Below are 26242 nucleotides of genomic sequence, written 5' to 3'. Positions count from 1 at the left end.
TGATACACGAAAGTTGTTAAAATAAAGTTTGATGCAAATTTCATCTTCTATAACTTTTATTTTTAACCATGTCCCTTATTTTGAAAATAAAATAGTTAAAATCGAAAAAACAATGCTCTTGCTACAACTTTAACACTATTTCATTTTTTTTTTCAATAAAAAAAATATATGTAGAAAATTTTTACCTAACATAATTTGTAGGAAATTTCATCACGAGTCATCGGATAAAAAAATCGGATGTATCACCCTTTAGTCTTCTCTGAATATTTACAGAGATATTTTCAAAAAACCTGCTAAACAATGCAATTCAAGATGGTGGATAATACACACAAAAAATTAGTTATGAAACTCGGATTTAACATCAAGTGAAGGTCTTTAAAATTGTATTAGCTGATTTTTTCCGTCAATCATTTTATGGAATATTTCTAATCTATGCATCTCTAGATTTGGACCTAAACACCAAAGGGTTCTATACTCTCTTGTACCGACTACATTTATAAACCCAAATTAGTTCTTGAATATCTGTTCTTGGCATTTGTTGTAAGTTCTTCTAGTAAATGATTTTAAGAAAAACTTTTAGCCTATGACTAATCAGACTAATCCGAGATAGGTCCGATATTCCTCACACTTCTTTATTCCAGGTTTTTAGGCGACGCTATAAATTCTGATTGCAGCCATTTTTCGGATATATTTCCAAATTCTGTTGAAGATGTCGGTAATCTAGACTATTCCTTCATTATCCATTAGCCTCTATGTTGTCTGATTCCACTATGGTTATTAGGGTTCGTAAACGAATCGATTATTTGCCCTGACATGATGGATAAGGAGATCCAACCAATCCCAAGGTATGTCATCACTGGTAACCTGTATATTATCCCGCAGGTGTTTTAAGTTTATTAGAAGAATCAAAAGTTTCCTGTTTTTTTAATCATATCTCAGACGTATTTCATAGACGAAAGATCGGCTATAAGGAAATATTATTATTGGGGAATTAAATGAACTAGAAGGTAATGTAGCTACTGTAGTATGGGAGCGAGCGTTGTTGTAGGAATGTAACATATATGGTTTGAAAGAATATTTCATCCTAATTAAATTACTTTTATATTGCAGATTGTGGACTCTATTACACAATACCGTCGCCTAACTTAGATGGATGCAATTCTTTTACAGCGTCGGGAAACCGTTAATCTCTACTGTATATTAAGTAGGAGGGTTATTAATTTAGTTGTTCAGGATAGCATACCATATAATCTTAATTAATCCAGCTAGTCCGCTGTGGTTTTGCTTACTTCTCTCAATAATGCTGCAAGTTGTTTGTTACTGATTTTTTTTAAGTATTAAACGATTTAAAGATTTTTTGTTCATGTCTGCCTCCATTAGTAAAACGAATATCGAGATAATAACATAATATTATATATATAATGTAATCCAAATGTTATATATGTAATAAAACATTTTTAATAAATATAGAACTAATCATATGAATAGGCTGATTAAAGGAGGGTGCCCACTAAGTCGGATCGGCTCGGTCGGTTTGGCACGTTCGGTCCGTTCGGTCGGTAACTAGCGTTCAAACAATCGGCAGAACGAAGACACGACGACGTTTAAAAGTGGTTCGACTATTCGAGCATATAGAAGTATTGTGATTAACATCCCGTTTAAGCGTTTTTAAAAAAAAAATTAGCATTTCCTTAGATTCTGAAGAGGATGTTATGATTGCAGTAGCCTGTGCTGCGAAAGCGAGAAAAGCGAAATAGATAGCCGGCATTCGTTGTGAGACACCCTGTATAGAGTCAATTAAAATAAATTATAACATAACATTCCAACGTGCATTTGAAACTATATAATAAGCTGTCTTTTTTGTGTATTTTTGTAAAAACAAATTATATTCAAAGCAAGAGTTGTACACCACTTAACACCAAAACGAGAACTTTCACACTCGCACATTTCGCCGACCTAGTTGGCATCCTCAGATAATTAAAACTGAGTTTTAAAATCTCCTGATGATGCCAACTTAATAAACAGTAAGTAGCGAAAACACCGATTTAAGATATAATAAATGACAATTACCAGAACATCCAGTTAATTTGGATATCTCCTCCCAAGCGTTTTCTTTCCTTAAATTATCATGATAATATGCGTTTTGTTTATGATACAATATTCTAAAATTATGAACAGCTTCGATTAAAATTTCTTTTAACATATTTATCAAATCAACGGCTTTTAAAATTCTTTGAAACAGTTCCTTACTCTATGCAAAAAAATGCTAAAATAGTCGCAGGCTTTCGGTGCAATTGGCAAAAGTTGCCCTCCCCACAATATGAGATCGTCGCCGGAGAAAACCGAACCGACCGAACGTACCGAACCGATTCAGTGCGCGCGGCCTCATTTAAATACATGTGAAGCAAATCCGGCCGATTGTACCGAGATGGGTGCATTCGACACAATCGTCATTCGACATAATGGACATTCGCCACAATACCCGCGAAATATTTTAAACGTTCGAGTATGATCGGTTGGGTCTTTTACACGTCAGCCAATTTTTATTCGAAATAGCTGTAGTGTTGTCATCTAACACAAAATAGGGTTAGGTATAGGTATATTATTTTATTTACATTCGAGTCGTGCTTACAATAATTAGTTTATATTTATCGATAGTTTGCCAAAAGTTATTAATTTGTGAGTTGTGAGTTCTTCAGTATATTTGAAGCTTTAAGATATAATTACAAAGGACCTGGGATGATACTTTCTGATACTGATTAAGAAACATTATAACTAACTTTGTGTAATTTTTTACTTGGCCTCCTATCCTGTGATTCTTCTTCTTAGAACATTAAATACCTGCATTATACTTATTGCGAAGTGAAGAGGAATTTGACGCCAAAAAAACGTACCATCACGTGGAAAAGTGCAAGTTTTTTTGTGTAAAATTGTGGCAAACAAAGTTCCATTTGACTTGCATAGGTATGGTGTTTATAGTGTTTATATAGATAGTGTTTATATTTACTACTTTTGACTAATAAACTTGAAAAAGTGCAATTTAGGATAATATGCTAGAGAAACTGAATGATTTTGATGAAGTCATATGCCTCCGAGGATATTTGGATTATAAACTATAGTGTGTCAGCTTAAATATAACATACTGAATAAAATAACCAAAAGGACTGTAATAGACTATACAGTTTTTAATTTACTTATACACACACTTATTGTTATCAAGTAATTTGTGACTAACATTATTTCTGAATTGGTGTCGTAAAAAAGTGCAATGAGTTATTAGTTAATAATATTTATAAGTAGGAAAAGAAACAGGTTCTTAGAGAATATCATATATTACAGCCTTATTTAGAATAAGCCAAATTTTCATTCATATTGTTGAGTTTTGTCAGGGCTGGAATGTATACAAATTACGGTAACAGTTTACTATCTTATCGAACGCCGTTTTTTTGTATGAATTTAAAAAATTAAACAGTTACAAAAGTTAATGTATGTCGTATTTATTATAAATACGTTGTCGGAGACTCAATCATTTTTCAATCATTTGAAAAAAGAAAATAAAAAATATTAAAATTTTACCCCTGTTCGTTTTTTTTTTGCGCAATCAGTTTTTCTTATGAAAAATGATTATTCACCCAACAGGTCCTTTTTGCACCCAGCGCCTTTTTATATAAAAAAAATCACTACCAACCCAGCTCAGCCCCAACCAACCCAACCCAGCCCAATACAACTCAACCCAACCATTAAATAGGAAACATATACTAAAAAGAATAATAAGACAGCTATTGAAATTAGTTTTGTTTCTTAATTATTTTTTTTTAACGATTTATCGAATGGTATCATTATTCGATCACCTAAAAAAATAGTATATTACCTGTAAAATAATAGCGCTGGGAACCCCGATAATTCAGTGTCTCGAAAAATTTTTTCGGTACGTATTCTGGTAAGTGATTTCCGATTTGTTGTCTCTCTCGTCTCAACATAATCGAGTATTTCCGAGCGGTGTGTTATGTGTCGAGGTCACCCTGTTCGGGCGCTCGCGGAGTCGCTTCGGGAGTGTGTCGAATGTCCATTGTGTTATTTGCCTGTTTTCCATTGTACCGACCGTGCCGAAACGGTCGATGCCGATCGTAGCCGATCGAGAGTTCTAGCCGTGACACTGGTTTCGTGGCGTCAAAATTGAAGCCGAGATTTGGTGACGCACGCCGTACAGTGGAACGACTAAGTGGAGATACCGCGGGACCTAATATTTTACATTTTACAAGATAATATATTTTTTTTATTATTACGTATTTTTAGGTATATGATAAATGTTTTAAATATTTTTTATTATCTATTTTATTGGAAAAATATACATCAACGGTGTTTCAAATTCGTCTACCCTCGAAATACGAAAATGGATAATTTACCCCAAAGTTGCACATTATTTACTTGTAAAAGAATATGCCATATAAAAAAATATATATTATATTTTATGTGGTTTTGTTATTTTATGTTGGTATTGAAAAAAAAACAAATTTTCAAAAACTTATTCTTGACACTTTTGTGGGTTATCTTGGTTGCTATGGGAAAGTTTTTGCATTGCTGTATTACTTTTTCGTAAAAATGTTAATGCCGAAAACAAAATTAGGTAGGTACCTACGACAAATTTTTGTTGCTTATTTAAAAAATCGAAAATTTGAATGATTCCGAAGATAATCAAAAAAAAAAACAAAAAAAAATTTTAAATCCATTTTAATTTTTTCTGAGCTTAAACAGGAATGCAGCAAGAGGTAGGCATTATTCTAAATAAAATTAAGATTGTAAAATGTAAGTTAAAAATAAAATTGTTAATTTACCCACCTAATTTAAATACCGAATTTTTATTCTTTTTAAAACTCAAAGCGAGAACCAAAATAGTTTGGTAGTTTAAAATTTTAAATGCATAATCTTACTATAAACTACAATAATAACTGCAGTAAAATATTATTTAAAATCAACGCAAAATACGTGCCCCAGCGCGGAATTTTTGCCATCGCGATGCGGTCATCGCCTCGCATGATTTCGGCTTCTGTTGTGAGGTATCGATGGAAGCGGGGATAAGTGTCCAGGCTAGAACTATCCATCGACTATTTGTCGATTCAGTGGGCGCCGTGCTTAAGTATGGCAAGATAATCGACAAAATGTCAGCAACTGTTAGCAAATAAAGATAATACACTGAAACATTTAATTTGAAACATTCATCTATTTTTATTTTGAAGTGTCAACCAATATTCGTTATTTAAGAAATTAAATTATTTAACAAAATCAAACGTTTTAACATCACTTATGTTTCTCAAAATGTAGTTATTGATGTTTCATTATAGATTATCACTGTGTTTATTCAAACATGTTACTTACTAATCATACATTTATGGTTGTTTGGGGCACAGAGTTTCCTATTTCTATCAGAAGTATGTTACCTGCAATTAAAATAAATTATTTTAGAATTTATAGTTGTCAAGCTTTAAAAAACTGTATATTTATAATACCATAAACAGGCATGCTGACAAACAATTTTCTAGGAAAATTGTTCGGGAATTGGTAGATAAATTTCGCGAAACTGATTCTGTTCAGCTTATAAATTTTATACTAAATAAATGAATATTAAAAAAATGTGCGTTTTATCCTTATAAGATTCGGTTGTTGCAAAAGCTAAATTAAAACGATTTTGATCGTCATTAGCAATTTTGCAAAAATATGACTGAACGAGGAATATTGATAGTTTGTTCTTGTATGATTTTTGTATCACCATATTAATCGTTACTGGGCTGATATCAAAACAATGATTTTTTATAAAGCACACATGAAGCGCTCTCAGATGTTAAATGTATGGGCTGCTATCCGCGACACTTTATTATAAGTCTTTTTTCCTTCTTGGAAATTTAACAGGCAATATATACTTGTATTTATTATAAAATATTATCGACCCAGCTCTAACTAACAAATATCATAGAGAACGAAGCTGCATACAATGAACGAGAACTGATTGTCCAACAAGACGGGGTTCTTCCGCATTATTCGTTAAAAGTGCCCAATTATTTACATCACATATTTATTATTAACACTGGATTGGACAAAGGGGTGCAATTTCCTTGGGGTATATAAAAAGCAAAGTTTACTCAAGATATACTCAACCTATCACATTGAAAGTTTTGCAAGTACGAATTGGCGCATGTCGTGAGTTGATACCGCAAATGTTACAGATCGTACGACAATAGTATCACTTAATGGATGTTGGCGATCAGCAAATTGAGCATTAACTTCACTAATACGGTAACTTTTAGAACAAAACTAAATCTATCTGGCATTCTTTGACAAACGTATCGTCATTTAATTGCTCCATATTTTCCAAAAGAGTACATGACTTCTTAGAAACTAAACAGGAATCTATAGGCAATTGAAAGTACTTTTTAATGAAGTAATATTTGATCATAAAAAAATTGGGGGATGATATTGAAGATTTTGCGATATTTTTTGCGTCACGACTTGTCACCATCAGTTCTGATCTTGTCGAAAAATTTGATACTGGGCTATCCTGTATCCTTGTATATGATGGGCTATCCTGTATTTATCAGTAATGGCTAAAAATCATCAGTATTATTTTCATAGTAAAGAATATCTATTTTTACATGTATTTTAAAGGCAGCTTCTAATGCAAGAGCTCTGGAATTATTTTAAACTTCTGAACAACCCGGTATTTTTTTCCACATTTAGTTAATTTACCCATGGTGGCCTACATAAAACTTACTAAAATTTAAAAATCCTGGTCAGACTTTGGTAAAATTTATCGAGTGAAATAATACCTGAAAACTCGTCCTATATACCAGGACATAGGAAAAAAGCAACACATAATAACTATTTTACTATTTAAGATGAACAAATGAAATTTGATATATCGCTGGAAATGTTATTTTTTAAATGTTATTTAACAGCACTTTTTGACATTCAGTTGTTTTTCATCACTTCCGCATTTTCCTATTTTTAAATGGGACATTTGGTATATTATTATAAATTTGGATAGAAAATAATATTCTGAGAACAATGATACTACATTGCACCCCATTTTAAATTTATTTAAATTTTAAAATAGGGTGTCATTAAGGCGTTGAAAGTTTTAATTGTTAATAAAGTAATTACAGAAAAAAAAATTTATAGCATTTTATGACCTTGATCTTTTACACGCCTATTTAAAATATCCAAATTCAATTATTTCTCATTTGACAAAATACATGACATCTTGTCAAGTGCAATTATTATTCGTCATTCAAATAAATTTGCCGCAGTTTTTTGAAAGAATTTTAGTGTTTACTAATATTTGACGTGATAGTTTACTGACTGTACTTCTGAAGAACTGTATTTTAAAAGTTGTTGTTCACAATAACGTGCCAAAAAAATTAATTAAATGCCAAAAATACGGGTTTGGAAATTTTTAATAGGAGTGTAAAAGATTCAACTAATAAAAAACAATGAACATGATTTTTCCGTGATTACTTAATTAAAACTTTCAATGCATTCATGGCACCCTGTTCCAAAATTTAGAAAAAATAATTTTTTCTATGAGTATAAAACAAAAAGTAGCAACTGCGATATCATTACTCTCAGAATAATATCTTTTATTAAATTACCCAAAAACATAACAATTGTCCCATAAAAAAGTGATAAAAAATAACAAAATATGTCAAAAGATGCTCTTATAACTATATATTCGATTGATATACCTAATTTCATTTGTTTATCTTGAAAAATAAAAACGTTGAGACATTTTGATATTTTTAATTATATGAAATTTCCTTTTGTTAACAAGCTAAGTAATTAATTTTTTTAATTGACAATGTAAGGCTTTTTTTATCACACAAAATTTGAATAACAAATTCTAAGTTAATTTCTGGAAGAAATTTACAGAACATTTAAAGAAATCTTCTTGTCTTGTTTTGCTTAAAAAGTAGCTCAAAAATTGAAAAGAAACAGAAAATAGACTTATTCAAGCATTAAAAAAAATGAACCTAAATATTTAATGATACCTTTCGTTATACTTAATTTAAGTTCAATAAGTCTTAAAAATTAGTTTAATTTGCCAGAATATCTATACCGAAATCTCTTCCTGATGTCCATTTTAAAGATTTGTTTCAGATTCATAATAATGGTCAGTACTATATACCTAGGTACAACAATTAATTCATTAAAATGTGGTTCAACTATTTAGTAACTCATGGATTCGATTCGCTGCCTTCTAGCATTATCAGAAGTTTAACCTCATTTGAACTTCGTAAAAATATTGGATATTTCTTTCTATCCCTTAGCATCACTTGATTGGTATCAGTAGAGTTAATATTATTATTATTGGATTTGTATATAGGATATACAGGGTGTTTCAGAATTATGCGATCAAACTTCTTGGGGTTGTTCAGTGCAACAGTAGAATCGATTTAAATATAGGAAACATGTCCGGAAATGTGTCACTATGCCACTACGGCCCTAAGACGCGTTTAAATTTAGAAAAAATATTAATTACCTAAATAGGATCTGATGCATTTATTTTTACCTTTTGTATATGATAATATCACAACAATTGTTCAAAATGTCTTCCTCCAACCTTAATACACCGATTTAAACGCCGCACATGATTTCGGCGGTCTACACTAAAAATGTGATCCTCGTTTTGAATTATTTCAAATGCTGCTGTCATTCGTCCAATTAAGTCTAGCTCTGATTCTACTGGAGTTTCGTAGACCAAAGACTTTACATGTCCCCATAAGAAAAAATTGAGCGACGTTAAATCGGGTGACCTAGGAGGCCAAGAAACTGCTCCACCTCTGGCAATCCAACGGTGCCCAAACCGCTGAGTCAAATACTCGCGTACTTGTACAGCAAAGTGAGCCGGCGCTCCATCATGCTGAAACCACATTTGCTGTCTAACGTTTAGTGGAACATTTTCAAGGAGTTCTGGGAGAACTTCCTCCAAGAAACGTAGATAAATAGGTCCTGTTAACCGTTCCGGTAAAAGGTATATCCCAATTAAATAATCATCAACAATGCCATACGTTGACAGACCAACGATTCTGATGTTTTCTTGGAAAAATTGCATAAGGATTTTCTTCGTCCCATACATGGCTATTCCTACTATTAAAAATACCGTCTCTTGTGAAAGAGGCTTCATCGGTCCACAAAACATTAAAAATTTGGTTGTGCAATGATGTGATCCAGAAGCCATCGACAAAATTAAACTCTAGGATGATAATCGGCTGCAGTCATACCTTGAACTTTCTGGAAGTGGTAGGGATGGAGTTGTTGCTCGTGTAGTACCCGCCAGACAGAAGCGTTACGCGAATTCATATTCTTAGCATCACGTGTGCTATTTGATGCTTCATCGGCAACTCGCTGAAGCACCTCTTCTTCAAATTCGACCGTTCTTACGGTTCGAGCAACACCAGTATCATGCATCTTGGTCTTAAACATGCCTGTTTCAGCGAGCCGCCGATGAACCGCAATAAACTTTTTGTATCCAGGATGCTGTCGTTCGGGATAACGTTCATGATACAAACGCGATTCTGCTCGTGCATTGCAGTTTGTTGCTCCGTATGCCAAATGCATATCTGCCAATTCTTGATTGGTAAAGTTTTCCATTAGCAATAAATGTTTAAAAATTGTAAGCTATAAAATTTTTAAACATGACATTGAGAATTGACATTGATAAGCGTTGATTTAAAACAATTGTTGTTATGGTATCATGTAGAAAAGGTAAAAATAAATGCAGCAGTTCCTGTTTAGGTAATTAATGTTTTTTATAAATTTTAACGCATCTTAGGGCCGTAGTGGCGTAGTGACGCATTTCCGGACATGGGTTCCTATACTCAAATGGATTCTTCTGTTGCACTGAACAACCCCCAGAAGTTAGATCCCATAGTTCTGAAACACCCTGTATAAGTGAACTAACCAACTTATTGGATTACTATTGACGAAAATGTATTCTGGCTTTAACAAGGAAATACTGTAAACTGCTTTGTTTATAGAAACGAAAATGATACACCCAAGTAATAATTTCTCTCTGGTTCTAGTTTTTGGTCCCTGTGCTAATATACATAGTTTTTCTACGGTAGGTATTAAACAATTTTTTTTTCTAACTTTAGACGCTAACAATGATGTATTTATTTCAAATTTTCGAAGAATTACTAAGTAAAACTTCTTTTTTTCTTGTGACATGCCAAAACACTATAGAGATCTTAAAAGGAATTTAACTGAACCTAGTAAAAGTAACGTTTGGTTAATCAGTTCTTCGGTGTCTTCGTATTTTTTGAGAAAAACAAGAGACCAATTTTAACATCGTTAGCCAGTAGCGTATACATATCCAAATTACAATATTAATTAATTTTTACATTTTTGAAATACCTCTTAGAGTATTTTTATTATATTTTTTTATCATGTTTTCTACTACTAAAGGCATACTACTTACTCTATTTACTAAACTAAATATAGTCTTCTCGTTCATAAACTTATGCAAAGGCTTCGTGTTAATAAAGTTTGACATCTGTTAATTATAATAAGTGTAAGAAAACGTCTTACAAGCCCTATTTCCAAAAATATTTCGTCGAATGCTTAACTTGTTCCATTTAATATTTTCTTAACCTATAAGCACCTACGCACAAACATTACCTTATATTTATGAGATGCAAATACCCACTTTCAAGAAAAATCGTCGCACACTTGACCTGATTTTCTTAATACATTTTTTTTATTCATTTAAACATCGCGTAGGAAGCTCAACGAAATTACTCACTTAGCAAGAGTTGTTGATATTTAGTATATTACGAACCTTTATTGATTAGAAATATTTTGTTAAGGGTAAAATGAAGACTAATGTTGTGACAAGCAGTAAAATTAAAGATGAACAAACTTAAATTTAAAATGTTAATAGAAGTTAAATATTAAATTAGTTGATTTAATTCTACTCAAAGTTAAGGGTGTAAAAGTGTGCTTGCTAATGCTTTCTTCTTTAGGAAGCAAACACTCTCTTATTACAATTATATTTATATATCGCTTGGAACTAAATATTTTCTATATTCCTTTCAGTTAATATCAGCGAGAAGACTTAGTATGTGGTAAGGTTAAAACGTTTTTAGTAGGAAGTAATTAATTAGTCATCATATAGTTGATGTATATATAGGTAATGGCTTGTATTTTGCATCTTATAATATATTTATATCTGGGACCAGCTTAACAGCATAAAATTCTTCCTTCAATATTGACTTTCTAGTTTATATGAACCCAGTTATAGATTTATGAGATTTATTAGGCAAAACCAAAAAATTACTCTCGCCTTTAGTAGTCTTTAAAAGTTTTTCAGGCAATAAAAAGTATTTTCTGTTTCTACTGTGTTTCTTCAAATTAAACAATAATTTTCAACAATTTTCAGCTTTTATCACGTAAGAATATTCTTCAATTATGATGATTAATTGTTGAATTATTGTACAAGTATATCAGAACATCCAATTAAAATCAAACTATTAATTGGATGAAATCTAGAGCATTAGACTTTTACAGACGGATTACAAAGCTACTTGCTTTAAGGAATGACTAATTAATGATTATCCACTATAGTTAATTAAATTTTTTTAAATCTTTAGTGCCAGGAATAAAAATAACAGGCTCACTGACTCAGTTATTAGGATCTGTTTTATTGACCTTCATAATAGTAACAACAAAATACTACTTCAATCTACCATTTTATAAAAGTAGTGCTTACTGCGTACCATACCACACAAAACTTTCATGCTTTACCTTTCATTGGGAATGTTACTTTTAAATTTTCGATTTTAGAGAAAAAAACAGCATCCACACTAAGAAAGCATAAGCTACTCGGGGTTGTTTTTATGAGTATAATCTTTAAAATGCTCGTTTAGCTTTCTAAAATCTAATAAATCATTTGGAATAAAATTGTTTTTATATCGCGTTATGTTAAGTTGCGTAGCTGTTTCCTAGAACTCTTTTTTTCGGAAAATTGTTTAAAATAAGTAATTTTTTCTCGTTTAATCGCATGTTTCGTAAAGTTTCTCAAATCCCTATAGTACTGTAAATTTATGTCAGTTTTATTTTTTTGGTATTTCTTCACAGCTTTATTGAGTTTATCAGTATTTTTGTATTAGGGACTATCCAGGGCATAAATGGCCTAAATCAAAGATTTTTACTCTATAAAGGAGCAATTATTTATCCAACAAATATAAAATATTTTTTGTTAAAATTTCAACTTTGGCATTAACATCACCTGCATTATAAATATCAGCCCAATTAAGAGATGCGGCTTCTTGATCGAATTCAGTTAAATTAATATAGCTAATTTCTAAATGTTTTTTTATTCTTTATTCTGGTTTTTCTAGGTGAACTTAAAATTACATAAATAAGGTTATGATCACTAATCGAATCTGAAGCAGAAACAGAATAAGACTTATTTGGAGCAATACCGCTGCTAGAGGCAATAATATTAAACGTTCCCTTCCTGAATTAATGTCAATTTTAGTTGGTTTCGACATCCAGCAACATAAATTATACTTGGTTAAAATGTTCTGAAATTTTAATTTATTATTAGAATTTCAAAAAAAAAAACATTCATATCTCGCATTAAAATTATATGTTCATAACTGAAAATAATACGTCGCAATAGTCTCTAAATTCTCCCAGAAATAATCACATTCTAGAGACGAGGGCCTGTACGTGTTTAGGACTAATAATGGTTTACCTTCAAATGCAACATTTAAACAAATAAACTCAATAATAATTGTAATATCTTCCAAATAGACTTCTGAGTACGTTATAGACTTTTTTATTTACATGGCCTTTCCTCCGCGGTTTTCTCTATCCTGGCGCTCGAAATAATATCCAGGAACTAAAAAATCGTCACTATTATTATAAGCAGCCATGTCTCAGATAATCCCAAAAGGTCAAAATTATATTTTTCAAAGTAATTATAAAACTCATCAAAGCCCGTATTCAGTGAGCGGACATTTAGATGTGCCACTAGCAAGTTGTTCTTGTCCTCTCCCCTATACAGATGTAGGCCAGAGCCATCCCTACTTACTGCCATCGAAGCAAATAGAAAACATCCCCCAGTACCATCCCGAATACACCCCCGTCATCAAAAAACTATCCGCCTATAATAATACAACCCAATACGCCGCCCATATATAATTTAACCTCCTGCTAAAAAATAAATTAAATAGTAGAAATAAAAAAATATATACAGTGACCGCCTAAAGTTCCGCATTATTTCACATAAATTTTTGTATAGAGGGTGGAACAAAAAAAAAGGAAAGGAAAGGTTTTAAATGGAAAGCTATATTTTTATTGCATTTATGAAATATAAAAGAAATTCCAAGCAAGTTTCGTATAACACACCTTATCTCAAAACTCAAAATATTCTACATATACTTCTATAAACTTATAATATATAAATATTTAAATGTAAATATTTTCCGAAATATTTACATTTAAATAACAAGAAAACAAATAAGTACGTCTATTTACAAATTAAGGTAAAATCGAGGAAAAAAATAATGTTATAAACACTGCCAATTGTTTCTATTTCCATAGTTGCACTTGTAAAAAATCTCCATTTTCGAATTCACTGTCAGTTCGAAAATTAATAGTTTTTATCAGAATTATGGCTAATTTAACGGAAATCCAACGAATTGAAAAATTTTGATAATTCTAGGATACGGGGATCGAGTGCGCACGCAAAAAGAAATAAGTAAACTGTTTAATGCCAAATACCCAAACCTTCCTATTTCTCAGTCAACAGTTAGTAGAATAGAGCGCAAATTCAAAACTTCAGATTATGTTAGGGATTTGCCAAGATCAGGTCGTCCAGAAATTTCTGAAGAAACAAAATTAAACGTTCTGCTCTCCGTCGAAGAAAATCCAAACAATGCAACTTCACAAATTTCATTTGATAATAATATAGCCGAAACGTCAGTAAGACGCATCTTAAAAGCAAATGAATACCACCCTTATAAAATTAAACAAATACACGAATTAAATGAGGACGATCCTGATCGAAGAAACCAATTTGGCGAGCAAGTGATGAACATTTGCAATAATAACCGCCAGTTTGTGTTACGAATTTTTTTTCTGATGAAGCAACTTTTTGTTTAAACGGTGTCGTGGATCGGCAAAATTGTCGGCACCGGTCAGTGTCAAATCCACACTGGGCAACTGAGGCTCATACACAGTACCGTAAATCTATTAATGTTTGGGCTGGTATCGTGGACAATAAAGTAATAGGGCCATATTTTTTCGAAGAAAACTTAACAGGACAACGCTATTTGAATTTTCTTCAAGAAGATCTTATCCCTTGTTTGGCTGCCCTATACCCAGACGAACAAGACCCTGCAGTCCCGACAGATAATTTGTGGTTTCAGCAAGACGGCGCACTGCCACATTTCTGTCGAGATGTCCGTAATTACTTGGATACAGTGTTCCCAGGAAGATGGATAGGACGAACAGGGCCAATAGAGTGGCCGGCCAGGTCACCAGACCTAAATCCTTGCGACTATTTTCTATGGGGGTACCTGAAAAGTAAAGTTTATATTGAGAAGCCAAACAACGTAAAATAGAATTAGATGTGAAATTAGACGTATATCACCCGAAATAATTGCTAGTGTTTTACCTGAGCTTGTAAACCGTCTTGCTTTCTGCCAAGAAGTAAATGGGAATCAGTTTGAACACTTGATACATTAATAAGAGTTTTCACAGATTATAACATTTTATCCTCCATTTTATCTTAATTTGTAAATAAACGTACTTACTTGCTTTCTTGTTGGTTAAATGTAAATATTTCTGAAACAGTTCAGTTTTGAGATAAGGTGTGTTATACAAAACTTGCTTGGAATTGCGCCTATATTTCATAAATGCAATAAAAAATATAGCATTCCATTTAAAAAAATGACCGATGACGTTATATCTTTTTTTTTGTTCCACTTTCTATACAAAAATTTATGTGAAATAATGGGCAACTTAAAATAAAAATCGATGGATCCGAGCGTTTTCTCAAAAAATCATGTCTCTAATTTTTATCGAATTTATGCGGAACTTTAGGCGATCACTGTATATAAGAATACAACCTGATACCCAGAAAAATATTGTTAGTAAATTTCATTATTTCACAAATTACCTAGTAGTTACCCCTTGTGTAATCCCAAATATTAGAAGAGTATTATCTTATTAAAAAGCACAATTTTAAAAGTAAATAACTAGAAAAAATATTTATTTTATTTATTAAAAATAAAGTAAAAAATATTATGACCAGTAATCAGTAATTCAATATTGATTATTTTTTACATTAAAAACAATTAAACTCTTGAAAACCGGTATTTACAGATCTTATGTTTAAGTGTCTGACGGAAAATTCTAATATGTGACTATCTAGACACTGATACTAAATTATTTAACTTTATCATACATTATTAATCATTAGGTAAAGATTTTGATTTTAAATAAAGGTAGAGAGAATTGATCAACAATATATTAAAGTAAATTATAAGTAGAGGCCAGTAAATGGTTTAATTACAGATCTTTTGAATTCCACTCAGTAGTTTAAATGTCATAATGATAAAATTATTTTCTGTCTATATGACAAATTTTGATAGTTAAACTTAACTCTCTTTTGAACTTAATTCTACAGATTATAAATAGCTAAGTTTAAATCTAGAATTTTGATTTACCCAAGTAAAAGTATTCTTGATTTACCTTCAATTATATTTATAATCTTCGGTGATACGTTTCATCAGGTCAACAAGTGCAACTAATCAAATATAAACTTGAAAACAGTAATACGCCATTTTATTTGGCAAGGCGTGTTAAAAATAAAACATTTAAATAAGCTTATATTCTAAAACGTAGGTATATACATATATGAGCTAAATATAGCTTTCGGTGTTTTTTATGACGTAGCTAAATTTGGTACCTAGGGAGCAAAAGTTCTTTTTTTTACTTTGTTTTAAAAATCAGGATTTATACTTGATAACTGATAGATACAATTAATATTTGTTAACGGCAACAATTGAACAGTAAACTGAACAAAATAACAAATAGCGGAAAAAATAGTCGGAACGTATATTCCGAGCACATCCGGTTACACAGCTGCACAAAAAATTAATTTTTCAAAACCACCGCCAATCCAGTTACTATAATTTCCCCCCAAATTTGATCAATGCTCGCCCCTTTGCACCGTGCAATTCCATAAATTATTTCTCTCAATTTCCATTTTCAGTTCCAGTTCATGTTTCTTTTAAATTTCAAACAGTGAACAACGGGATCTATTTTTGGCTATATGCGCCCGGCAAATATACACGTACGTTACATTTTTCCAATGGAAATCGATATTCATACATACCAGAGGCGTTTCATGTTGAATTTATATTATATGAAGTACATTTTCATATAACAGATGATTTCCATAAAAATTTCAATATTTTTGAGGGTTTGTGCTTATATATATCAGAGCTATACTACCTACAAATATATAGGATGTAAAAAATATATGTAGACATAGTAATAGCAGATTGCTTAAATAAAAAATTATATGATTTACTTAAAATTGTCATGGTTTTCTAGTGAGATCAATTTCAACGTCGGCAGTGTTCAGAATGTGTATATTAAAAATATACATTCTAACTATAGAAACAAAAAATTAAGATGTTTTTAGGGCACTCTACTTTATTTGAATATACAGGTTGAGGAATCGATTGTTAGGTATGAGCTTTGCTATTCGCTTGCTGCATCCTTATTAGCATCTTAATTTGATGGGAGTAACTGCGTTACTTGCAATAAAATTTGGCAAAATATTACGCAAAAGTTAAGGCATTTCTAAAATATTTGTCTAATGCAAGCTTAACATACATCAGTGTACAACCCACATAGAATCTCAAAACACTGGTAATGCTGTGTATTGCATAAAAGAAATTAAAGCGTTATTTTAATAAATATAAAAAGTAGACTCTGATAAAAGAGGAAAAATGTAAACACTATACAAAAATAAAATAACTGAAGTAAGGAATTTCAAACTTTTGTGATAGTTTTTTCTGAGACCAATATCGAATGAAGCAGGGATTGTTTTTTCCATGTGATGGAAAAAAATATTTATCTGACAATAGAATATTTCGTAAAATATTTTCATTTTTATTTGCCTCTTCGATAGGTTTCACAAAATTCCATTCTTCACTACTGGTCTTCGGGAAATATTTATGCATTTATATCTATGTTTTTTCTAAATACTGGTAGCAGTTTTATAATAATAATAATAATTATGGTTTATTTATTCCCAAATATACATGCCTATAAATGAAATAATACATAATAAAACTATAAACTATTCGGAATAAAAAGCTACATCAGCTTACCTCTAAAAAGAGGCAGCTGCTACAGCAAAAGAAAAAATTATATAAAATAAATACATGGCGGCAAAGCAGTGAGCAACGAAAAAAAAACAATATAGTTTTCAGTTTACAAATTACAAAAGAAATTAAAGAAAAGCCTAAGAGAGAGAGAGAGAAGGAGAGAGATTAATTAACATAAAACTGGAGATGTGCAAAAGCTTATGGATATAAACATATCTATGAAGAAATCCTTAAATGGTCGACTACAGAACCTAAATGTGTCATGGACTCAGAACGTAAGGATGAATAAGGCCTTAGAACTTTATGACTTTTTTTCAAATATGTTTAAGTCAAGTTCATAACTGTAAAATAAGGAACAAGAAAATATTTTTTAAAAATAAAAGAATTCTTATTCATTTATTGCAGAAACCCCCTATGTAAAGGCTTAAATTTTATTTTTTACGAACTAATAAATTCAAATTACTTTTATAGTTTTGGACTATTAGTAAGGGGCAGCATCCGAAGTAAAATCAAAATTAAAAAATAAAGAAAAAAAATTGTTCTTAGGGCGTAAAATACATTATTCATATTATCAAAAAATGTAAGATTTTGAAGATATGAGCTTTCTAAAATAAACGGTTCTATTAAACAAGTACCATCTGATTTTGAAGCAACTCTAAATATTTTTCATAGGTAAGTGCGTCCTCAATAAAATAGGGATCCACAAATGACGTGCCCACAATTCCTGCCCATACGTTTTTAGGGGAAATTATGTGTGACTTATCATACGTGGATGGTACTATGTGGATCTTCTGGTGCCCAATAACAAAAATTTTGCCTATTTACAGAATCATTTAAAATAAAATTTGCCTTGTCGGAAAAAAGAATCTTACATAAAAATTGTGGGTTGGGTTGGGTTGGGTTGGTATGTGATCATTTTTAATAAGCGCCTGAATTAAATGAATTTTATGTCGATGCCCTTTATTCCTATGCAAATATTTTAGAACACATGATTTACTAACCGACTGCAGATCAGTAAGACAAGTAAACAAGAGTAAGACAAGTCGAGATTTATGTGGATTTTCTTGTAAATTGAGCAAAATATCTAATTGTCTGTTTTCTGGAAGCGTGGAAGGGTCTAGGTCATATCTGTCTCTAACATGATCGAAATCTCTAAACTTTTTTTAATTTTGCTTACTACCGAACGTGTAATAGGTCTCTCCGGGTACTTATTGTTAAATAGATTAACATCAAAATTTCAATTCTTTGTTTTTCAGTTAAACGCGCCATACTTTTAAATTTTGCAACTGCACTTGACACTTACTGGCATTTATGTAAAGTAATACATACTATTTCCATGCGATTAAATGATGACAGAGTGTCAACAGTCGAATATACCTGTAAAAAAACTATAAAAAAAACATGTTTAAATATGCTCAAATGACCCAAACAGTTGCAAATTTATTATTAATGTTAGTTAAGGAAAAAGTCCATTCTGAAGTGGAGTCAATATAATATTGTAGTAACTCAAGTAACTCAAGTCTGATGATGGCAAGAACACTTGCCGAAATGCATCACTCCTGAAATTAGAGGATTAGCATTTTATTTGTGGAGAAAAGACTTCCCCTACTAACTTTTTAATAATAATGTTAGTATTAGGTATAAGACATGGTATACAAAATATTTATATACTTAAAATTCTATGCAGAATTCAAAAATAGAATAAAAAATAGGTTCACCCTGTCTACATGAATTTATCATTAAAAAAAATCGTAAAAAAAATAAAAATCGATGTGTCCGAGCGTTTTTTTTTTCGAAAACACCCCTGAATTTTAAATGAATTTGTTCTAATTTGCGCGTCCTCAGTGTATACATACAGTGTGGTGACTTTAACTGGAATAAATTCAGTTGAAACTAATCAAAATTTATCTCGCAAAATTCCTGAGACCCGTCGATTTTTGTTTATTTTTTTTTCACATTTCTAGATAGTTTTTGTATTTTTTCACCTACAGAGGGGGTCTAAATTAACCCCAACTTTTTTTTCAAATGGAAAGCCCCTTTTTTTAACTCTCATTGATCCTCTCCCTTTTTCTTGATTAAATTGTCCTATTTACTTTTGTGATTATCTAAAGGAGAAATACGAAAAAAAAATAAAAACCATTAAATAAATTTGCGTTTAATGTATAAGATACTCAAAATGAGCACCATTTACTTGTTGGCAAAACCCAAGATGATAATAAAATTCGTTTCTGACATTTTCTAACACTTCTGGAGATATTTTTCGGATTCCTTGCCAAATACGTTCTTTGAGTTCGTCCAGGTTTCCTGGTTTGCTCATATAAATTTGACTGTTCAAATGTTCTCACAGAAAAAAATCAAATGGGGTGAGATCGGGAGAACGTGCCGGCCACTCGAATGCACCCCTTCTACCAATTTATCTGTTTGGAAAATTGTCATCTAAATACTGGCGTACATTACGGGCATAATGTGGGGGAGCACCATCTTGTTGCATTCAGATTCTTTCATCATACAAATCTGGATCGAACTGACTCGGATATAAGGCACGTAAGACTGGAACTAGTTCATGTTCAAGAAATTCTAGATATCTTTCCCCAGTTAAAGTATCATTGAAGAATATGGGCCCTATAACTTGCCTGCCAATTATGCCAGCCCAAACATTAGTTTTCTAGAAATATTGTGTATTAGTTTCCCTTACCCAGTGTGGCTTCTCGTCAGACCAGTAGAGACAGTTCTGCTTATTAACATGGCCATTTAGGGTGAATGTAGCCTCATCAGAAAAAAGGATCCACTCCGAAGATATGCGATTTTCGTCAATGGCGTTCATCGTTAATTCACAGAACTGAACTCTGCGATCTAGATCGTCTTTCAATAAGTCTTGAACGGGTTGCATTTTATAAGGTCGTTTGTTTGCACTTTTTAAAATTTTTAGCACAGATTTATCATGAATAGAGTTTTCGCGAGCTACTTTTCTGGCTGCAGTTACCGAATTTTCTTCCATCGCTAACAATACATTTAATTGGGTGTTTTCATCGATTTTAGAAGACCTTTGTCTTGAAACATCCCTCACGTGCCCAACTTCTCGAACTCTGCATTCGATTTTACTAACCGTACCTTGGTTAATAGGTGGCAAATCTGGATAAGTTAACTTATTTAACAACTGATTGAAATTCACTTTAACAGTGACACTACAACAATGTTAAGAAATGTCTTGATACCAATAAAATAAACAAACACGCCAAAAATTTACCAACACAAAATATTTCGAGACTTTTAATAATTTAATGGTTTTTATTTTTTTTTCGTATTGTTCCTTTAGATAATCACAAAAGTAAATAGGGCAATTTAATGAGGAAAAACGGCTCTTTTCAATGAGAGTTTAAAAAAAGTGGCTTTTCTATTTGAAAAAAAAAAGTTTGGGTTAATTTGGACTCCCCCTGTAGGTGAAAAAATACAAAAACTATCTTGAAATGTGAAAAAAAATAAACAAAAATCGACGGGTCTCAGGAATTTTGCGAGATAAAATTTGATTAGTTTTAACTGAATTTATTCCAGTTAAAGTCACCACACTGTATGTATACAATAAGGGAAAATCTGCTCACCGGCGTGGCGTTGGTATAAGGAAGTATGTGAACGACAGCAACGTTATCAAGCATGCGTAATCTATCAGAATTACGGCACGTCATATAGGTCAGTTTAAATTAAACGAAAATTCATTTGATCATGAAAAACCTCTATTATTTGCAGATTATTTCGTGTAAAAACATGAATGTTTCAATACTGCAATCTAGAAAAAAAAACTGTGATTATGTCTTGGCCTACAAAATGTATTTCAGAAAAATAATCTGGTGAAATAAAATGGAGTTCTAATCCAAACATAATACGCTATATCCTGAAATAATATAAATGGCACCATGGGCAAATGTTCATGATGTGGTCGTATGGTCTCAGGTTTAGATCATCGGATCATACCGGTTGTTTGTGTTTCTTTACAAAAAAAAAAACAAAAAAAAATGAAACTAATTTGGGCAGCATTTGATAAAACAACTCGAGTCGATTGTAAATAAGGAAGAAAAAGAAAAAGAAGTTTCTTAGTAGGTAACTTTACTCACTTCTAACAACTAATCACAAGGTTTATGCTCTAGTAACAATGGGTTATGAACTTTAACCTATGGCATCAATACACGACGACCGAACTCGAAACTCTAAAAATTATATAGATCACTAGCTATAATTTGAAAATTTATTTAAACATTCTATTCAAATAATAAACAAAATATCCTTCAGTGATTTTTCATCCGTTTCTATTAATTCAAATATTGCTCTTCTTGAATTGCAATAATCCTCTGAATAAGTTGAAGAAGTGGTCCATTTTTGCATTGGAGTTAATAGATCAATGGGTAACTAAACGTGTTTCGGTCATCCCCCACTAAATTCATTTAAAAACTAATAATCCAACATGTTTTGGGCATATAACATGTCCATCATCAGGGATACTATAAAGGAACCAAGGGAACTTATAAAGATTTTTAAGCTGTTAAATTAAAAAAGGTATCATAATTACTTACTCAAATTAAACGGTCGTGTCAATTCATTTTATAGTTCCAGTGTCTCAGACAAGGTTAAAAGGTTAAAACGAATAAAAATAGCATCTACAATAATGATAAAATGTTTAAGTTTAATAATTTCGGACTATTCGGTATTGCGACTATTCTTAAGTTATATATTTTCTCCTTGCGCCCTAAAAAAACTAATAAACTTAAAACCACAAATAGGCACACTGTGGACGTCCAGTAGAAGATCACGAAAATTAAAATCACCTAAAATTAAGCATTTACTTACCATCTAAAAGCTTGAATAAAAAAGGTTACTGGTAAAAGGTAGTCAGATTAACCTGAATTTTTAGCAGCAACCTTTTTTCAATATTCATTGCTTTCTTCAATTAGGTGCTTTCATAAGGTATCTTCCTTAATGTTTTGAACATCTTAACAAAGGCAGGGCAAAGATTTTCTCGTTTGTTACATTATCAATATAGTAAGCCCACTTTGGGATTTCATATCACCGGAATTCATTCCGTACTATTCTTTTTGAATCGATGTATTATATCGAGCAATTTAAATACTACTTTGTAAATAGTATAAACAAATTGCTTTTACTTGCATACAGGATAACTCTACAGCATTAAACTTTCCACCATCAGGTTTTTTATAATTATTTTAACACTCAAATAAGTTAAAAATCAAAAAGGGTATTTACTTATGGAGGCCTACTTATAACTCTACATGTTTTATTTTTTATGTATTTTTCAGGACATAATAATATGAAGTCATTTTTTCTGTCCTCCAGGGATATTAATTATTTTTTTACGTTTTCAAACTTACTAAAAACTGACTACTAAACTTCAATAACTTTTTACTATCTTCCAGTCACATCTGCTTCCTTCCAGACTTTGGGTATAATTTTCAGATATTTAACTGCATTTCCCATGTCTTCTAGGCCTTGGATCAATACCATTATTCCAGAAGTTTGAAGTGATTTTTTACTTTATCCCAGGCATCTGACGTCGTTTTTTTATGAATTTCAAGAATTCCACAAACTTCTTATACCTTCAAGAGTCTGGTAATAAATTTTTATTAACTAAATAATATTATTCTAGGCACTTGGCATCGTATATTTAATGTTTTTCGGGGTTCTGGTATCATGTTGTATGTTTTTTTTAGGCAAAGTAGGTAATTTTAAGTGATTTCCATGATTTCCGGTCTCTTGAAAGTTACTCAATATGCTTTACGAGAATTGGAGAAAATACCTGCTATTTTCCAGCTGAGTCAGTTTAGTTTAACTCATGTCTTTCAGAAATATTAACTAATTTTCAATATTTCCAATCATCGGCAATTAAATATCTCTTTAATATTTTTCAGGAATATAACGTCATTTTTTATGTCTTCCAGACCTCGGCTATAATTTTCAGGTTTTTTCAGACAATCGAGTGCGTATCTTATATCTTCCAGGAGTCTAAAGTAATTAATTTAGGAATTTAAAGTAATTTTTTACATTATTCGAGGCGTTTGATGTCATTTTTTAAAGTATTTTAGGAATTTCAGGGACTTGGTAATAAATGTTTAAAAAATTCTAATAATTGTTTGATTGCATTCCTTATCTGGTTTTCCTTCGAAAGAATTTTCTTGCATTTCTCGCTAAATTGAATCAGAAAAAGGCCTCAAGAAAAAACGAGCAAAGAGCAATTGCTGACGAGTTCGGTATAATAACTAAACGTTGACCATGTAACTTTTTTCCAGTTTCTTTGTTTAAGGATACAAAAGGGCCATAATATTCATATTTAATAAAAAAAAGGAATACGATAAATGGCTTAGAGTTAAGAGCCTGAGAGTTGCATGGGAATTTATTAATTTACTTATGGTATTAGTGTTTATAAGTTCCCAATTGAAATGAATTGCTTCATGAGCTTGGCTTTGGACTAGAACCTTATAAGAATAAATATATATTAATGCCAGAAAATACCATACATCTATAATCATATCTTGATATTTATAGTTATCGTTGATTTTGATTTTACACTAATATAAGGATACGATATGATCATATAAATAATTATATATTAAATCTATTAAAATTCATTGATATAAAATACTTAAGCGTGAGACCTTTGGTCATGATTTATAGTTTAACCTGCTGGTAATCGCGTGTTTTCCAGTAAAATGAACAAAGTTCAAACAAGTAGTGCAATTTAGATCGGGACAAAACAAGTCGTCCTCCAACTTCGCGAATATATCGATTCGCCCTTATATAACGGCCGATGTTAGTATCGTGTTAACTGCGAAACTACATTAGTGGAAATTCCCCCATGGAAATACATTTTCATGAATTTAATTAAGGTCCTGCACTTCCCGTGTAATGAAATATTTGCGCTTTTTTATTTTCGTTACTGTCATGCGAGTTATCCTTTTTTTTATTTAGATCTGATTTACATTTACAGGTTTTTTAATTAACAAAAGCAATATCAGATAAACAAGTGATGAAGTTGTTTTTATTGCTTTTTTTTTTAAATTTGAAATAAACAATTAATTAAAAAATCACTTAATAGGTATAATTGGTAATAGCCCTAAAAAGTGTAAATAAAATTGAGATTTTTGTAGCCTTGTAGTATATCCTCATAATTAGATGAGCGCCTGTCAAGCATTATAACAATATATAAATCAAATAGGATGCTAGAATCGGTTCAATTAGGCTTTCATAGTGTGAATATTTTTTCAAAAGAGCTTAGAAGAGGTGGCGGTATTTAACCTGTGCTACTTTTAAAACTGCCTTCTAAGAGTTCTCCTTTGTGTCGTGACAAATATAATTTTTATTAGCCGAATTGGAAATTGTCGGTTATACACCAAATACAGCCCGAAGTTTGGTAATTTTGCAGTAAATGATGATTATGCAATACGATACCTTTTAACTAGAAAATTAGCCAAAATAGGTAAATTGCTCAAATTTATGATTCTACCCAAAAATGTAGATGGCGAGTTTAGTTATGACAGGACTCATATAGTAGTAAATTTAAAGTACTTACTTTCATTAATCTTTGAATAAATAAATAGAACAATAAACAAATTTGGATCACTGATTGATCTTTCGTGTCGTTAGACAAACAATTAAAAATGCATTTTTTTAATATCTTTATGAATAGAATAAGTTTTTGAATCTTATTGTAAACCTTATTTTCACGGCAATATATCAAAATAATTTAAAGAGTCGATTTTCTCGCGAATACATAAGAAAGGCCTCACAGCAAAAATTCAGAATTATCGCCCAGAATTATCAGCCTAATAAACATTTTTTTCAAATTTTTAGAAAAAATGTATTAAAGATAGTTTAAGAACGTTTTTAAATTTACTTGGAGTTTTCTCAAATAATTATTTTGGCTTTTCAGAAAGTATAGCACATGCTATATATATAAAGAAACATCAAAAGTCACTAAAATCCTAAACAAACGTAAAAAATGCATACCCGTTTTTATTGATCTCGCTAAGGCGTTCGATATTGTCCCTCACAGTATCTTTTTAGATACGTTAAAACGTTACGGGATTAAAGGTTTGGCCTTACTTAGAAAATTGCCTTAAACTAAATGATAACCTTAGCGATTCAGAGATAATAAACATTAGCCATAAGGTACTATAATGGGACTAATTCTGTTTGTCATATACATAAACTCATTGCTTAAACGAAAAATGCTCGGCCAAATAGTTAGCTTTGCAGATAACATGACCTTAATATTTAGAGTCTATGCATGGAAAGATGTAAAAAATACCTTGTGTGTGGGCTTTGAACGGATAAGAGATTGGTTATGTACCCAGAAACTCACGATTATTATGAAAAAAAAACAATTATATAGATTTTTCCTTTTTTTACACAATTGACAATGATTTACACAATTATTACGTTAATTTTATTATTTAAAAAAAATTAGGTTATAGTGCAATTTATCAACTGATTTTTGAATTGTTTCTCTTTTCTACATTATTTTGACTTCTTTATATCTTGTTGTTATAGGCATACCTATAAAAATAATTAAAAAAAAAATCTGGCCTTTATTTGAAAAACTATAAAAGTTTATGGCGAAGTCTAGCAACACTGCAATCTTATAAAAAACTTATTATTAGATAAAATACACACATTCAAAAAAAAACAGAAAAATACAGGTACCCTTACACTAGCTAACCTAATAACATTTTAAAACACATTTCACCATTGTAAAAAAGAAAAAATAATAATCATCACAATTTTAATTTTTTCCTTTTTCTTTTCCCTCTTTTTTCCTTTCTTTTTCTATTTTACTT

General features: G+C 31.1%; 1 protein-coding gene across 24 annotated transcripts in view; it reads right to left on the bottom strand.

The window, feature by feature from the left end:
• LOC126744584 (protein turtle) overlaps positions 1-26242 on the bottom strand; it is a 735337-nt gene that overhangs the window by 629852 nt on the left and 79243 nt on the right. For 2 of the 24 annotated variants that reach the window (XM_050452061.1, XM_050452067.1), the window contains exons 1-2: positions 15754-15829; positions 5377-5438 (exon numbers count right to left, since the gene is read on the bottom strand). The exons of 20 other annotated variants lie outside the window; for them this stretch is intronic. The gene's annotated coding sequence lies outside the window, so the exon portion shown is untranslated. Of the gene's footprint in view, positions 1-5376; positions 5439-15753; positions 15830-26242 lie in introns of those variants that run through there. 2 more of the 24 variants (XM_050452062.1, XM_050452070.1) reach the window with 2 other exon arrangements.

Source organism: Anthonomus grandis, chromosome 14, assembly GCF_022605725.1.
Source record: "Anthonomus grandis grandis chromosome 14, icAntGran1.3, whole genome shotgun sequence".
In the NCBI taxonomy this organism is placed as follows: Eukaryota; Metazoa; Arthropoda; class Insecta; order Coleoptera; family Curculionidae; genus Anthonomus; species Anthonomus grandis.
The sequence above is the reverse complement of the archived record's forward strand: the minus strand, read 5'-3'. Positions and strand labels throughout refer to the sequence as shown.